This window comes from Mytilus californianus, unplaced genomic scaffold (genome assembly GCF_021869535.1).
Source record: "Mytilus californianus isolate M0D057914Y unplaced genomic scaffold, xbMytCali1.0.p SCAF_4, whole genome shotgun sequence".
Lineage (NCBI taxonomy): Eukaryota > Metazoa > Mollusca > Bivalvia > Mytilida > Mytilidae > Mytilus > Mytilus californianus.
The window spans coordinates 114,685,784-114,702,684 of record NW_026262690.1 but is presented as its reverse complement, the minus strand read 5'-3'; the positions used below and the strand labels follow the sequence as shown (position 1 = coordinate 114,702,684).

General features: G+C 32.0%; 1 protein-coding gene across 1 annotated transcript in view; it reads right to left on the bottom strand.

Annotated features, from left to right (window-relative positions):
- Positions 1-16,520, bottom strand: part of LOC127699102 (uncharacterized) — an 88,463-nt gene extending 71,943 nt beyond the window's left edge. Inside the window, exons 1-3 of the mRNA XM_052202838.1 lie at positions 15,311-16,520; positions 5,685-6,018; positions 3,493-3,519 (exon numbers count right to left, since the gene is read on the bottom strand). The gene's annotated coding sequence lies outside the window, so the exon portion shown is untranslated. The remainder of the gene's footprint in view (positions 1-3,492; positions 3,520-5,684; positions 6,019-15,310) is intronic.
- Positions 16,521-16,901: the final 381 nt, after the last annotated feature.

The following is a 16,901-nucleotide window of genomic DNA, read 5'->3' as shown; positions in this document are numbered from 1 at the left end:
GATTTGTTTTATTGCCCAATACAAGAATATATATGGTTTAGGGGTGGGGATCTCGACCGTTTACAAGATAAAAGCACATTCTCAAATTGAAGGGGGGGTAGAGGTAAGAATATATATGATTTAGGGACACTTAATTATCTACAATTTTTTTAATAATGAACAGTAAATTTCAAACTTCATTTATACAATCCTACTAGTAAGTTTCAAACTTTATATATACAGTCCTACAGATCTTATTATCAGAAAACAGATAATTTTCAAATAAATCTGTCACTCCAATGATTATCATATGCTAAAATATTTCCAAGATCTAATTAATAATGAAAATAAATCATTATCATATGCTAAAATATTTCCCAGATCTAACTGAACAGAACTATGGTTTAACATAGCACTCTAACATTACATATATAATAATTAATAATGTAATAATCTTCAAAATGTCTAATGATATAGCTTATAATCATTACCACTTAGGAAAGAGATAATTTTCAAATAAATCTGTCACTCCAATTTTTATTGTGAGATAAGACAAATCATAACATGATAACAAGAGTAAAATATTTAAAAATTCCACTTTTGGATATTGAAAATGGCGATAACTCAAAAAGGAGAAATACTAAAATCTTGTAAATTGAACTAGACCTTCATTAAGTCCCAGGAAACAACATATTTAAATTTGAAAAAAATTTGTTAAAGCGTTTTCATGTTATTGTGCTGAAACTGTTTGGCAGCGGCCCTTCAGCCCGCCCAGCCGCCCCCCGTACATCCCCATTTTGATAACCGATATTTCCTTCGAAAATCTGGTTAAAAAGGGAAATTGGAATGTCGATATCGAGTAGATATCGTCGATGATATCAATAACATTAACTAAGGAATAATAAAAAGAATAGAACCTCATAATGCTTAGAGTAAAAGAAATTAATTGTCACTAACAATTCAATATCGTCGTTATCGGATCGATATCGACACATACAGATGAACAAGCACAACTTACTGTTATTCATTAAGTAGATAAATGGGGTCTTATAGTAAATCCTGCGAACATCGATATCGATACGATATCGTCGATATCGACACAAACTGATGAACCAGGGCAATTGGTGAAGTAGATGAATTGGATATATAGTGATTAAGTTAATATCGATATCGATATGATATCGTCGATATCATCTATATCGTAACTACATCGTGTATTGGACATACATCTGTGAATTATCATGCAAATCTGACCGAGGTATATAAAGACATCCTATTCTAACAGTTTTACATTTAATTATATTTTTTGTGAAACATTGCAAGATATAAATGACAGCGACAAATTATACTTATTATAATTGTCATTTAATCAACGCAAAATTACGATGATGTCATTTTCTAGCGAATCAAGGATTAATACAAATCGTGTTTTGATCCACACTTGGAAATTGGTTTTTGTTGCTTCTCCGCCTAGTACGTAGAATTATTTAGAGGACGGGCAAAAACTTGTCGAATTGTTGAATTAGAATAATGTGTTCGACTAGAGTTTTAGGTGTCTTAGGTTGACAAAACGCACGTCATGATGCGATTTAAAACTTATTTATCATTATAAGACTTAGTATGATTTGAAGCTGGACAAATTGTATTAATACTTGAAGCCGTGATTCTGTGAATATAAGTGAAGAAAATGACCTTACTACGAAATAATTAAAGAGATGGGGATAGCTAGACGGCATTCTAAAGGTAAACAAGAGTTCACACACTGAAATGTCTCGCCTGTTTTATTTATCATTGAATTTATGTTGAAAGTCTGTAACATGAATGTTTTACCACAAGTATCACATAAACATAACATTATCATTTTTTTATGATAATGAGGTCATGGTCAGATGAACCAGGCAGACAGACATGTACAATCATTCAGTACACTAAATATAGTTGACCTGTTGTTTAAAGTATCTGATAGACTGACAAAATTACCAAAATGTATCATTGACCAATGAACCATGAAAATGAGCTCAAGGTCGTATGATACTGGCTAGACGTGCATACCTTACAATCATATCATACACTAAATTTAGTTGACTTATTACTAGTACTTGAAAAACAGACCAAAACACAAAAACTTAACATTGACCAATGAACCATGAAAATGAGGCCAAGGTCAGTTGATACCTGCCAGACAAACATGTACACCTTACAATCATTCCACACACCAAATATAGTTGATCTATGACTTATAGTACTTGAAAAACAGACCAAAACACAAAAACTATATATTGACCAATGAACCATGAAAATGAGGTCAAGGTCAGATAAAACCTTCCAGACTGACATGTACCCATTGCAGTCATTCCATACACCACATATAGTTATCCTCCTGCTATAGTATTTGAGAAACGGACCTAATCATGTAACTTTAACCTTGATGACTGATCCATGAAATGAGGTCGTGGTCAGGTGAATCCTGTCTGACGAACATGTAGACGTTGCAAGGAACACATATACCAAATATAGTTATTCTATTACTAATAATTAGTGAGAAATTCACATTACAATTTTTTTTTAAGCAGTCGCTAAACCATGTTTATGAGGTCAAGGACATTGGACATATGACAGACGGAAACAAGATATGAAACATCCAGGTCTTCCCCCATTTGAAATATATAGCTTTATACAAATAGTTTACGCCGCCGCCGACGCCGGATAGTAATACCTATGTCTAGAAAACTGCGACTTTCATCGCCGGCGAGACAAAAAATGACAACATAGTGGCAAAATAAAAGAGAAACGACAAAAAGACAAGCAAGGGTATACAAAACACATCAAAGGAACCCAAACAAAATCATTAAGTCCTCAAGAAGGGTAAGCAGAACAATTTCCGTATGTGGCACCTAACATTTTAATCAAGTTAAGGAAAAACTCAGTGATAAGTCCCATTGGGTGAGAGCAAAATCGAGAGAGAAAAAAATATGGATTGAGGCTACGGCAATTGTAACATATATGTGGTCATCTGCAATACATTTATTTCAAAACGATCAATCAAAACTATGGCATTGCATATATACAATGGAGAAAAGCAAAAAATGTTTTAATTTTCTGCGAGAGTAAAAATATCTTTACACTTTTAAATTCATTTTGATATTAATTTGAAAACTCTAACACAATCCTTATAATTTTTAAACACTAATTGTACATGCTGCTTTAGTGAAACCATAGGAAGAAAATACTCAGAAACAAACTTTTTAATTGGTTTTAAAATCGAATTGAAACATTAATCCATGCTTTTTTCACTGAATACCATAGTAAAATACGAGATTATATTACATTGAGTGTATTTTTTTCTAAATCTGTTTAATTAGGTTTATCAGTTTTGAACATCATCAAACCTTAAAAGACAATGACTCTTTATCTGTATGAGACCACAGGTCTCTGTACCGAAATGATATATTGAATGCTACTATACTAATGCAGATTAGGAATTGTCTAAAATTGCGTTTAAACATATCTTACCTAGAAGTCGACTCCTTTTGGATGTCTCTAAAAAAGAAAATAATATGTGTAATCAAGTAGAATAAAATTGGCGCAGCTTGATACAACTGCTGAAATCGAACCCTGAACAGTTAGGGCAAGTATAAACACAATATTCAAGCTTGATACAGCTCTGAATTTGGATTGCTGTTAAATATTTGACACATCATATGTTTCTGACACAGAATGAATGTGGTTTAAGAACTTAAATAATTGAAATTGAACATTTACCATATATGATCCAATATTCAAAATCAAAATACATGATTAGATTCAGCATATCAATGAACCCAAAGAATTGGGTCCTTTTGGACCTCAATGTAGACCAATTTGATAACGGGACCCAAACTTCAAAATTTAAACACAAGGTTAGATTCATTATATCAAAGTACCCCATATTTTCGATTTTAATATGTTATACAAAGTTTAATTTTGGATCTCGATTTGGACCAACTGAAAATTAAACTAGGCCCAAAATAAAAATATAAGTACATGTTTATATTCAGCGTATCCGAGAACCTCAAGAATTCAATTTTGTTTAAATCAACGTAACTTTGAATTTGGACCCTTTGGACCTAATTATAGACAAATTTGAAAAGGGAAACTACATTACAAATCTAAATACACGGTTAGATTTGTCATATCATAGAACAAGAGACTATCTATTTTCAAATTATAATCAAATATAATAAATAGTTCCAAATTTTTTCTTTCATTTGTCACAAACTAATACAGATCTGCAACTTATCAATGTCAACAAATTTAAATGTAATGAAATATATCCTATGATAAAAATAGATTGTTCTCTAATTAAAGGAGTTCACTTCATAAAAAAAATTATATATTTAGCATTTAGAAAATTAGTTTATACAGAATAACAAACAAACCTACCACAAAATTCTTCACACAATTTACCAAAGAAAAGAAAAAAAAATTCAAAATGTCATTTATCATTAATAATGTATTTTAAAAAATAAAGTTATTTCCCTATGTACAGAAATGGATTAATTCATCAAAAATTGAATTCTTGGGAAAGGCTATAACTGAACAACGAGAAAAGCTAAAATCGTGAAAATTGAACTTGACCTTCATTTAGTCACAGGAAACAACATATCTAAATTTGAAGAAATTTCTTCAAAGCGTTTTCATGTTAAAGAACAGACACTGTTTGGCAGCCGCCCAAACGCCCGGCCGCCCGCCCGCTCGCCCGCCCGCTCGCCCGCCCGCCGTACATCGCCAAATCAATAACTGATTTTTACTTCGAAAATCCGGTTAAAAACAATTATTCAATTTTGATGAGTTCAAGTAAACTTGAATTTTAGACTCTTTGGGCATCAATTTGGACCAATTTAAAACAGGGCCCAAATTCCAAAATCAAAATACAATGTACACGGTTAGATTCATCATATGATTTTTCTATCAGAAGACGGAATAAAAGTCTTTTGTTCAAATAAATATGTGCCAGGTTTAATTAAATGTTGAAAAAAAACTGACATTTACTTCGGTCATTGTCCTCAGTGAATACCAATTAGTACTTAAAACATGTAACTTAAGGGCATAAACTTTTACTTACAAACATTTCAAATGCCAGCAAAAAAATTGGAAAACTTTACAAGTATTTGGCTTTAATAACAATAAGTATTAAATACTTGAATACGATTGTTTCAGATTAGGGTTGTCGTTTGTTGATGTGGTTCATAAGTGTTTCTCGTTTTTTATATAATTTAGACCGTTGCTTTTCCTGTTTGAATGGTTTTATACTAGTCACTGCATCCACCACCGCCATCGCCGTCGCCGCAGGAAAAGCAATACCTATGTCTCGCTTTTCGCGAATTTCGTGGGAGTCAACAATAAAAAACGTTCAGAAAAACCTTTTTTTTCTCAAGTTTAGCAGTCATTATAACAAGGAATTCGCGCACTTAGTCTCGTTAACATGGCGACAAAAGGCTCAAATTGTATTAATCGAAACCTATCTATACGTAAAAGCGGTCTTCTATTGTGTTCTCATTTTGTCGATATTTTTCCGAGCGAATACTTTATTCATAACGGTAAATCATTATGAGCCATCCGTAAAACTTCTAAAGGGATGACTTTTATTTTACAACTAAGAACACTTGTAAAATGATATCCTCTCATAATCCTAAGCACAAATATAAACGTGTATGATCACCTACCACATTTTGACAGACGTTCATCAAGCTTTTGAATCTTAGTGGCCGTACTTTCTTCTGCTTCTCGACTTGAATCTATGGCATGCATTGTTCTCTCTGTATTTACTTTCAATTTTCCTTCTACTGATCTTTTACTTGACTTTACAAACATTAATGTTCTCTTTGTACTTTCTTCGATTTTTTTTATTTTCGAGGCAGTATGTCCTGCTGATTTCATACTTGAATTTACTACTCGTAATGTTCTCTTTGTACTTTTTCCCATTTTCTGTATTTCGATGGTCGTACGCTCTTCTGCTTCCTGACTGGATTCTATATGTTTATGCAATCCTAATACACCCTGACAATAAAAATACAATAATGTTCTAAATAGCAAAGAAATATTTCAAATCGAAATTTATGTATGCGCACAATATATTTCAAGATTCAAACCGCAAAATTCTGGATTCAATATCTTATACTTGAAATTTGATTTCTAAAATTCTTTAACCAATGTAAGGAGTGTCCCCCCTTGATCAGTACCGAGTGACCAGAGGTAATCGAATGTTGTGTTATGAAACTGAACCAAACATTTTTATCTTTAAAAAAATATGCATATTTGATTCTTGTAATGCAGAAAAAACAATACGTCTGAAATAAAATGCAAGGATCTAAGACAAAAAGGACCATTTGATAACCAAAATGTCAACCAACTGTATTATGTTCCTTACGTAACAGTTTTAAAATTATAATTTTCTAATATACGTACCCTAAAAATAAACATTTTGCATTTTTTAATTGAACACCCAATTTTAACCACTTGACATAGCTGATACAACTTTTGAGTTAAATCTCTCTTTAAAGCCATATCAATTTATTGAGCCTCGCGTTTTAAAATTTGAAAACTTAACTGTCTCGAGTGGATAAATATCGTATCACACACGATGCAGTGGTTGATTCTATATATGACAGATTAAACTTGTGATAATTGGTGGAAATCGTTATAACAGATTTTGTAATTCGTTATTACAAATTAAATTCGTTATCACAATTTTTTGTAATTTGTGATAACGAATTAAATTCGTTAAAACCAATTGTATGATTGGTTATAACGAATTATATTCGTGATAACGAATTTGTGGAATTAGTTATCACAGTTTTTTTGTAATTTGTGATATTAGCTCACCTGACGCACAGGGTTACATGAGCTTTTCTCCTCACTTAGAGCCCGTCGTTGTTCATTACTTTTACAAAAATCTTCTTCACTGAAACCTTTGACCAAAGTGAGAAAAAAACGTGGCCACAATCAATTTAGTTTTAACGTATTTTATTTGCAAATTTAGCAAAAGGGATTGGACACGAACTGAAACAACATTAGTGACGTCTTCTCCGTGTGCAAATATCAACACAAAAAATTATACCTAGAAAAAAGGAAAATCACAAAAATACTGAACTCCGAGAAAAATTCAGAACGGTAAGTCCCTAATCAAAAGGCAAAATTAAAAGCTCAAACCGGGTGGTTTAACTCAAAACTACTATCACGATTAATGTAGTACCAAGCGACCTACACACCCAAAATCTTTAGAACAAAATGTGTCCAATCCTGATATTTCTTGACCAGTAATATTTTTATTCCTTATTCTTTATTCAAAGTCTTTATATAACGGCGAATATCATTAGTGTGTATCGCGCATGGATACATTTTACACAGAGGCAACGAAAGTAGTTTCGCCAACATGGTTTATCGAAGTGTAAACCTAGGAAAGAAAATTCAACAGACCAATCACATTCAAGAACTTGTTGATATGCTATAATAATATAAAAATAATTTGATAATGACGAAAACATAATAGGAGTGCATGTAATTCAAAAACAAACACAAAGATATAAAGAGGAAGAAAATAGAATATAAGTGCACAAGTAGATAAGGCTAGCCTGGAGGGACGTGAAGTGAGAGAAAAAAATTAGGGTAATCTAGTTTGAAGAATGTGTGCAATGAGCCTGCCAGCGTAACAACATGGCCGATTTGGCTTAAAATAGAACACAAGGGTAAAATGCAAGTTTTTTTCTTTTATCTTGAAAACCGCTATAGATGAAAACTGTTTTACGTTATGTCTATTTACATCAAAATTGTACGATGCCTATTTATAGGAATAATATCCCTTTATTGACGTTTTTTTTTATTTTGAGTTTTATCTTTTATTTTGAAAATTATAATAGATAGAGAGAATCTTTCAATCAAGTATATAGCAAAAATGATCACTGAGAAAGCAAAGATCTACAAATATTTCCACATGATTGAAAGCGGAAATTGACCCTTTTCTACCCTTATGTATTATTTTTTGCCAATATTGGCCATGTATTCCGTAGGCGAGCTCATCACACACATTCTGTATAGTAGATACCCTTATTTATTTCTCTCACTTCATTTCACTCCAAGCTAACCTTATATACGTTTGCAAAATAAATTCTATGTTCTTCATATTTATATATCTGTTGTTTGTTTCTAAATTACATGTACTCTTATTATGTTTTTGTTATTATCAAATAATTCTTAAATTATTAGCATACTGTGGATTCCTTATAATTCGTTGGATACCAATTTTCGTGGGTTTCGTGGGTACAGGTGAACCACGAATTTAAGTTTTCAACGAATTACAAATTTTCTATACTGTTTGTAAGCAGAGATTTGCAAAACCACGAAATCAAATATCCGAGAAAATGCAAGTTTTCTTCAATCCACGAAAATTGAAACCCATGAAAATAAATGAATCTACAGTATCAACAAATACTTGATTGTGATTGGTCTGTAAGATTTTCTTTCCTAGATTTTACACTTCGATAAACCATGTTGCCGAAACTACTTCTGTTTCTTCTGTGTAAAATTATTCATGGGCGATACACACGACGGAAACAGCCGGTCTAAAAGACTTTAAGTAAAAAAATAATGAATGAAAAGTCTAAAAGACTTTAAGTAAAAAATTAATGAATGAAAAGTCTAAAAGACTTTAAGTAAAAAAATAATGAATGAAAAGTCTAAAAGACTTTAAGTAAAAAAATAATGAATGAAAATGTATCGGTTACAAATTGAGTATTAAACACATTTTTTTATGCCCCGCCGCTTGGCGATGGGGGCATTAAGCCTAGCCCTTGTCCATCAATCCTGTCCGTCCGTCGCGTACGTTCCCAAAACTAGTTTCCGTTCTCTAATTAGATATAAGAAGATGTGGTTTGAGTGCCAATGAGACAACTCTCCATCCAAGTCACAATTTGTAAAAGTAAACCATTATAGGTCAAAGTACGAACTTCAACACGGAGCCTTGGCCCACACCGAACGGCAAGCTTTAAAGGGCCCCAAAAATTACTAGTTTGCCTCAAACAAATGTTATGAAATTTATACTCTACGCTTATTACCACAAAACACAGATCAAATTTGAAATTGAATGGCGTCACTTTTCCCGTTCTTGAGTTATCCCCCTTTATAAATGGACAAAGTGCTGAATCTGTCGTTTCCGTTCTCTACATTTGGTCTGCCTCAACCAAATGTTATTAAACTACTACACAATATTTATTACTACAAAACACAGATTAAGTTTGAAATTGGGCGGCGTCACAATTAACCATTCTTGAGTTGAGCCTCCTTACATAAAAAAAACCTAAAAAACAAACAATATCCGTAATAAAACGCCCAATCTCTTTTGCTAATTTTGCAAATAAAATTCGTTAAAACGAAATTGATTGTGGCCAAGTTTGTTTCACTTTGGCCAAAAGGTTTAAGTGAAGAAGATTTTTCTAAAACAAATTTACAGTGACGGGCGCAATGTGAGGAGAAAAGCTCACTTAACCCTGTGAGTCAGGTGAGCTAAAAATCTGCGATAATGAATTTTAATCCGAAATCACAAATTACAAATAAACTGTGAAAACTAATTCCACAAATTCGTTATCACGAATGTAATCCGTTATAACCAATTATACCATTCTTTTTAACGATTTTAATTCGTTATCACAAATTACCAAACATTGTGATAACGAATTTTATTCGTAATAACGAATTACAAAATCTGTTATAAGATTTCCACCAATTCGTTATCATAAATTTAATCTGTTATAACAAATTATACAATTCGTGATTTCGAATTCAAAATATATTTTTGGAAGGTCCTAAATGGCCTTCCGTACAGTTTTGACAGTTTGAAGTATTCGTCTAAACATATTAAATTTATGATAACGAATTTGCGTAACAGTTTTTGTAATTCGTAATTACGAATTAAATTCGTTATCACATTTTTATGTAATTCGTGAAAACAAATTGTATAGATAATTATAACGGTTTATCACGAATCATACAATTTGTTATAACAATTTTTAACCGTTATCACGAATTAGAAAAATCTGTGATAACGAATTTAATCAGTCATCACGAATCACGAAAGAAACTGGTTACAATTAACACACATTTGTGATAACGAATTGTACAATTCAGTCTATCGTTTTGATCTCGTTATCACGAATTACAAAAAAAGTGTGATAACGAATTTACTAAAGGAGTAAGTTCGGTAAGAGCCATATTTGGCCCCGATTATAAAGTTCAATGTTACAAGATAAAAAATGTTTTAAGTTGACTTAAAGACATGTGAGAAACTTACGGAAGCCCATTTAGGACCTTCCAAAAATATAATTTGAAATCACGAATTGTATAATTTGTTATAACATATTAAATTTGTGATAACGAATTGTTGGAAATCGTTATAACAGATTTTATAATTCGTAATTACGAATTAAATTCGTTATCACAATTTTTTGTAATTTGTAATAACGAATTGTATAATTTGTTATAACGGATTATATTGTGGAATTCGTTATCACAGTTTTTTTGTAATTTGTGATTTCGGATTGAAATTCATTATCACAGATTTTTAGCTCACCTGACCCACAGGGTCAAGTGAGCTTTTCTCCTCACTTTACGCCCATCGCTGTTCATTACTTTTACAAAAATCTTCTGCACTGAAACCTTTTTGCCAAATTGAAACAAACTTGACCACAATCGGGGGCGATTTAGTTTTAACGCATTTTATTTGCAAAATTAGCAAAAGGGATTGGACACAAACTGAAACAAAATTAGTGACTTCTTCTCCATGTACAAATATAAACACAAAAAAACTGTACCTACAAGTTTTTGTCGTGTAAAACTGGTGGGTTAACTCACAAACTGATATGCAAGTTTATTAGTCAGCGACCCAGTTTACACACCAAAAATGTCCAGAAAAAAAATGTGTCTAATCCTCATATTTCTTGACCGATATATTTTTATTCCTTATTTTTCATTTAGAGTCTTTTTAGACCGGCGAATATCATTAGTGTGTATGGCGCATGGATACATTTTACACAGAGGCAACGAAAGTAGTTTCGCCAACATGGTTTATCGATTTGTAAACCTAGGAAAGAAAATCTAACAGACCAATCACATTTATTGATATGCTAATAATATAACAATTATTTAATAATGACGAAAACATAATAGGAGTGCATGTAATTCAAAAATAAATACAAGATATAAAGAGGAAGAAAATAGAATATAAGTGCACAAGTAGATAAGGCTAGCCTGGAGTGAAGTGAAGTGAGAGCAATAAATCATGGTTTCTAGTTTGAAGAATGTGTGCAATGAGCCTGCAAGCGAAACAAAATGGACAACATGGCCTTAAATAGAACACAAGGGTAAAATGCAAGTTTTTTTCTTTTATCTTGAAAACCGCTATAGAAAGAGAATTGTTTGGAATCACAAGATTTACGTACTGTCTATTTACATTAAAATTGTAAGATGACTATTTATAGAAATAATTTTCCTTTATTAACGTCTTTTTTTTTATTTAGTGTTTTGTCTATTATTTTGAAAAATATAATAGATAGAGAGAATCTTTCAATCAATTATTATAGCGAAAATGATCAATGAGAGAGAAAGATCTACAAATAATTCCACATGTTGACCATGTTGTTCCGCAGGCGGGCTAATCGCACACATTCTTTATAGTAGATACCCTTATTTATTTCTCTCACTTCACTACACTCCAGGCTAACATTATCTTGTATATACTTTTGCACATTATATTCCATTTTCTTCTTCCGTATATCTGTTGTTTGTTTTTGAATTGCATGCACTCCTATTATGTTTTCGTCATTATCAAATAATTCTTAAATTATTAGCATATCTACAAAAACTTGAATATGATTAGTCTGTTCGATTTTCTTTCCTGGGTTTTACACTTCGATAAACCATGTTGCCAAAACTACTTCTGTTGCCTCTGTGTAAAAGATATTCATGAGCGATACACACGAAGGAAATCGCCGGTCTAAAAAGACCTCAAATAAAAAATAATGAATAAAAATGTATCGGTTACGAATTATGAGTATTAAACACATGTTGTATGCCCCCGCCGTTAGGCGATGGGGACATTAAGTCTAGTCCTTGTCTGTCAGTCCAGTCCGTTTGTCGCGTACGTTCCCAAAATTGGTTCCCGTCCCCTAACCTTAGTTTGCCTCAACCAAATGTTATAAAACTTATACACTATGCTTATTACCACAAAACACAGATCAAATTTGAAATTGAATGGCGTCACTTCTACCGTTCTTGAGTTATGCCCCTTTATAAATAGACAAAGTGCTAACTCTGTCGTTTCCGTTCTCTACATTTAGTTTGCCTCAACCAAATGTTATTAAACTACTACACTATGTTTATTACTTTAAAACACAGATCAAGTTTGAAATTGGGTGGCATCACTTTTACCGTTCTTTAGTTATGCACCTTTACAAAAACAAAAAACAAACAATATCCCTAATTAAGTGTCCAATCCCTTTTTCTAAATTTGCAAATAAAATTCGTTAAAACTAAATTGATTGTGACCAAGTTTGTTTCACTTTGGCCAAAAGGTTTAAAAAAAGAAGATTTTTGTAAAATTTAATGAACAGCGACGGGAGCAAAGTGAGGAGAAAATCTCACTTAACCCTGTGGGTCAAGTGAACTAGAAATCTGTGATAATGAATTGAAATCCGAAATCACAAATTACAAAAAAAAACTGTATATATAATCCGTTATAACAAATTTTATAATTTGTTATAACAATTTTAATTCGTTATCACAAATAACAAAAAAATTTCATAACGAATTTAATTCGTTAATACGAATTATAAAATCTGTTATAACGATTTTCACCAATTCGTTATCACAAATTTAATCTGTTCTAACAAATTATACAATTTGTGATAACGATTTTAATTCGTGATTTTGAATTCAAATTATATTTTTGGAAGGTCCTAAATGGGCTTCTATAGAAACTTAAATAAAACTATTTGTGTCAAAGATTTATTCTAAAGCGTTGATTTTTACATCCTAAATAGGTCAAGATAAGAGATTTTGGTGAAATTCTACAAAATCGGCCGGATTTTATCCAAATTTAGGACCAGGAAACATAGGGCACAGGCGTCGACAAACTAAATATTTAAACTAGACATGTAAAATGTCATTACAAACATTATTTTAAAAGATCTTTGTTGTCGACGTATGCGCTCTATGTTTCCTGTCCAATAATCGATGGAAGTTTACCCATTTTCATTGATTTTTTCGTAGAAAATCAAAATGAGTACTATTTGTGACGTCATAAATAAAACGCAGGAACGTAAATTTTCAACAAAAAGTCTTATTTCCTATCTAGTCACTGTATTTGCTATGATTCATTGTGATATTGGTCAATAAATCCTTATTTGAAATTTAAGCTAAAACGGGGGGCCATTTTAAGGCCTTTCTGAATCTACTCGTGATATCGAATTCAAATTATGTTTTTGGGAGTTCCGTAGTACTTTCCCTTTCATTGAAGCCAAGAAAACTTTCACAAATATTTTCCTTGTACATCGGTATTGTGAACTTTCAAACTATCAACAGGCAGGACCTGGTTGCATAGCGGATGTAAAATTTTCTTACTCCCGAAAACTCAACATTATCAACCAGTAGATCAAATATAAAACCAATCCTTTTAACAGAATATAAGAAAAGGTTGACAAAAAATTTCATTGTACAATGAATGTTGTAAACTTCAAACTATCGGCAAACAGGAAGTGGCTACACGGCGGATGTAAACATTACTAACTCGCTACAACTCAACATTATCAAGATAAAGACCAAATATTAAATCATTCCCTCTAATAGAAGCCAAGAAAACATAGTCGAACGTTTTTTCCTCAAGGTCTTTTGGTCGGTATGTCGAACGGAATCGAACGTTATAATGAAAATCAATTATATATCGATCAGAGGTTCCAGTGAGAAGGATTTTCCTATAGTTCTTTTTACTAAATTCGGCTTTTGCCAATGTAATTTTTGCATCCGTATAATTAATTTTGACATTTTTAATGATAATATAAATTTTAACCATTGTAGCGCAAACAATGGTTCAAATAAAACACTTAAAAAGTTTTTTAAGATTCAAAAGCTTGATGAACGTCTGTCAAAATGTGGTAGCGATTATACACGTTTATATTTGTGCATGGGAATATGAGAGGATATTATTTAAAAAATGTTCCTAGTTGTAAAATGAAAACGTAAAACAAAAATACCGAGCTTTGAGTTAAATTCAATAAAAGAACAGAGTTTCAATTTCCTTGCGTTGAACATATTATATCTGACTAAGGGCAATCACTGAAAAAAGTTGCTGTTGAAAATTTGTGAAAAATGAAGCTCGAGAGCAAGTGCAATGCAATGCAACTTCCAATATCATTAGATATATCAAAGGAACATAACTCTTAACTTTTTATAGGCACTAATTTTTTAAATTGTCAAAGACAATGCTGATATAAACCTTTGGTATAAGTTTTATTATTAAGATCTGGCAGAAAATGTACACGTGAGAGAGCTTACAATGTTATTCCCATATAATAAATATTTGCAAGGGACATAACTCTCTTGAAAATAATTAATCGGCACGGAGTTTTGAAATTGTCCGAGACATTGTTGATATAAACCTAAGATATATGTTTCATAAAAATCTGACATGAAATGTACAGATGATAATTCTAACAATGCAATTTTCCATATAATTGATATTTCAAAGCTTAAGGTGCATTACTATTTTATAAAACAATTGTTGATCGGCACTGATTTTCGAACGTGTCTGAGATATTGCTGATATAAATATATGATAACATTTTTATAAAATCTGGCAAGATTTGTACGCATGAGAGTGCTAACAAGACAGACAGTCGCACGGTCGGACGGATGCCCGGTATTTCAATTCTCCCCGCAACACAAAAATTTAACTTTGCACATACATATCTGTAATTATATAATGAACAACCAACGGTATTTTTTTAAGGTTGGAATTTCATCAAAAATATATGGACTGCATGAAAAAACTATTGAACTGTCATTTCGTCCAAACGGAGTAATTTGCATCAGAAGTGCTAGACCAAGCGAATTATTTGATTAAGGTAATGAGATCAAGTCGATGAAATTTCATATTCAATTTCCGAACATGTTTTATTCGTTGGTGTAATGCATTAGTTGCGGACAAGTAACCGTGATTGTGATATCGAAATTCCATGAGAGTCTTTGTTTTGTCCTCAAAAGGAAAGACATAATTGATAGAACTTGTAAATCAATTAAAAGTTACCTGTAATACTTGTTCTTGCAAAATGGTTTGCTGCAGCTGTTTACAAATACTTTCATCAAATGGTCGTTTCTCCGCATCTTTGATTTTAAGTTGCATGTCGTAGGTCTTTCCATATACTTGAGCTAATGCCAAGAGACATTGTTCAATCTGTGATTTATATGCCTGGTAATCATTGCTTGGAATTTCTCCTTTAGCAGCATGGCAGCACTTGTTTCGCATATCAATGAGATCTCCAAATGCAGTCCTCTCAACTGATCCGTGTGGGAGTATATTTGTAAAATTGAATAATAAGCACCTACAAAGCGTCAAGTCTAACTGATTTGTAGCAATATTTGGATTTGCATAATTGTCATTTATCGTATGGGTACAAGTGGGTTTTCCATGTTTTGGTAAGTAGCATGGAATGTTGCTTCCTTTGGTATCTAGCAGAATGTTTAACTGTGTTTGAAAGAGTATTCTACTTTGAGGTTTATTGACAGTAGCATTATGACATCGGCAGCAACGACTATTATGGTAGCATAAATGATAAATCTCATGTTGGTTGTTTTCTATGAAACCCTTTAACGTGATACCTTGCTTTGATAAATGAAAATCAAGCAATCCCCAAGCTGCTTCATTGCCATTATCGACAATTAATGTCATACAGCAGTAGAAGTTGTCACGTGGTGATGTATTCATTGTTTAAATTAATTTCATAAAGCGGTAGAAGTTGTCACGTGGTGCTGGATCCAAAGTTACAATTAATGTCATAGCGGAAGAAGATGTCGCGTGATATTGAATTCGTGGAATAAATTAATGTCATACAGCGGTAGAAACTACCATGTGAGATGGATTGATGATTGCATACAGCTGTAGAAGTTGACACGTGGCGTTGGATTCGTGGTTTAAAGTATATAGAGCGATAGAAGCTACGATGTTCGGATGAAATCATGGTTGAATAACATCTCAACCAAACTGCAAAATAACATTATATAGTAATGTATTAATTTAGTTATTCCTTTGATATGTATTTTATGACTCCTCCAAAAGATAAAATGCTCTACAGGGCACAGCTTGATACGACCTCAGAGCTTGAAACCTGGGCAGTTCGGGCAAGTATTGACACAAGATCCACAAAAAGGCCTTGATTTAGTCTCTGATGCATGTTTTTTATTATTAATTGGCCACTTAAAATTTTCACTTCTTCGTACTATGAACATCAAAATTATTCATTTTGTAAAAATATTTTTTTTTCTATTTAATCTGTATATACCTAACAACTAAATTATTTTCATTTAACTGTGTTTAATAGTATTGTAAATGGCAGATTTTTTTCCAAGGTTATTATTCAATTTTGTTATTTTTCTGAAATTGTTTAACATTTCACAGTAGTATAATACTGTTATTTTTTTTTGTTACTTTTATTATTCATCCCTTATCTAATTGATTATGTATTTTCATTGTATTATAGATCGAATTTATTCGTTCAGTGTATGTTCACTTGTGTTAATATGTCTTTTGATTGAGTTAAACTAATTTAATTGGTATTTTATAGTTTGTCTTTCTATGTTGTGATGTTGCACTATTGTTTCAGATAAGGGTGAAGGTTTGG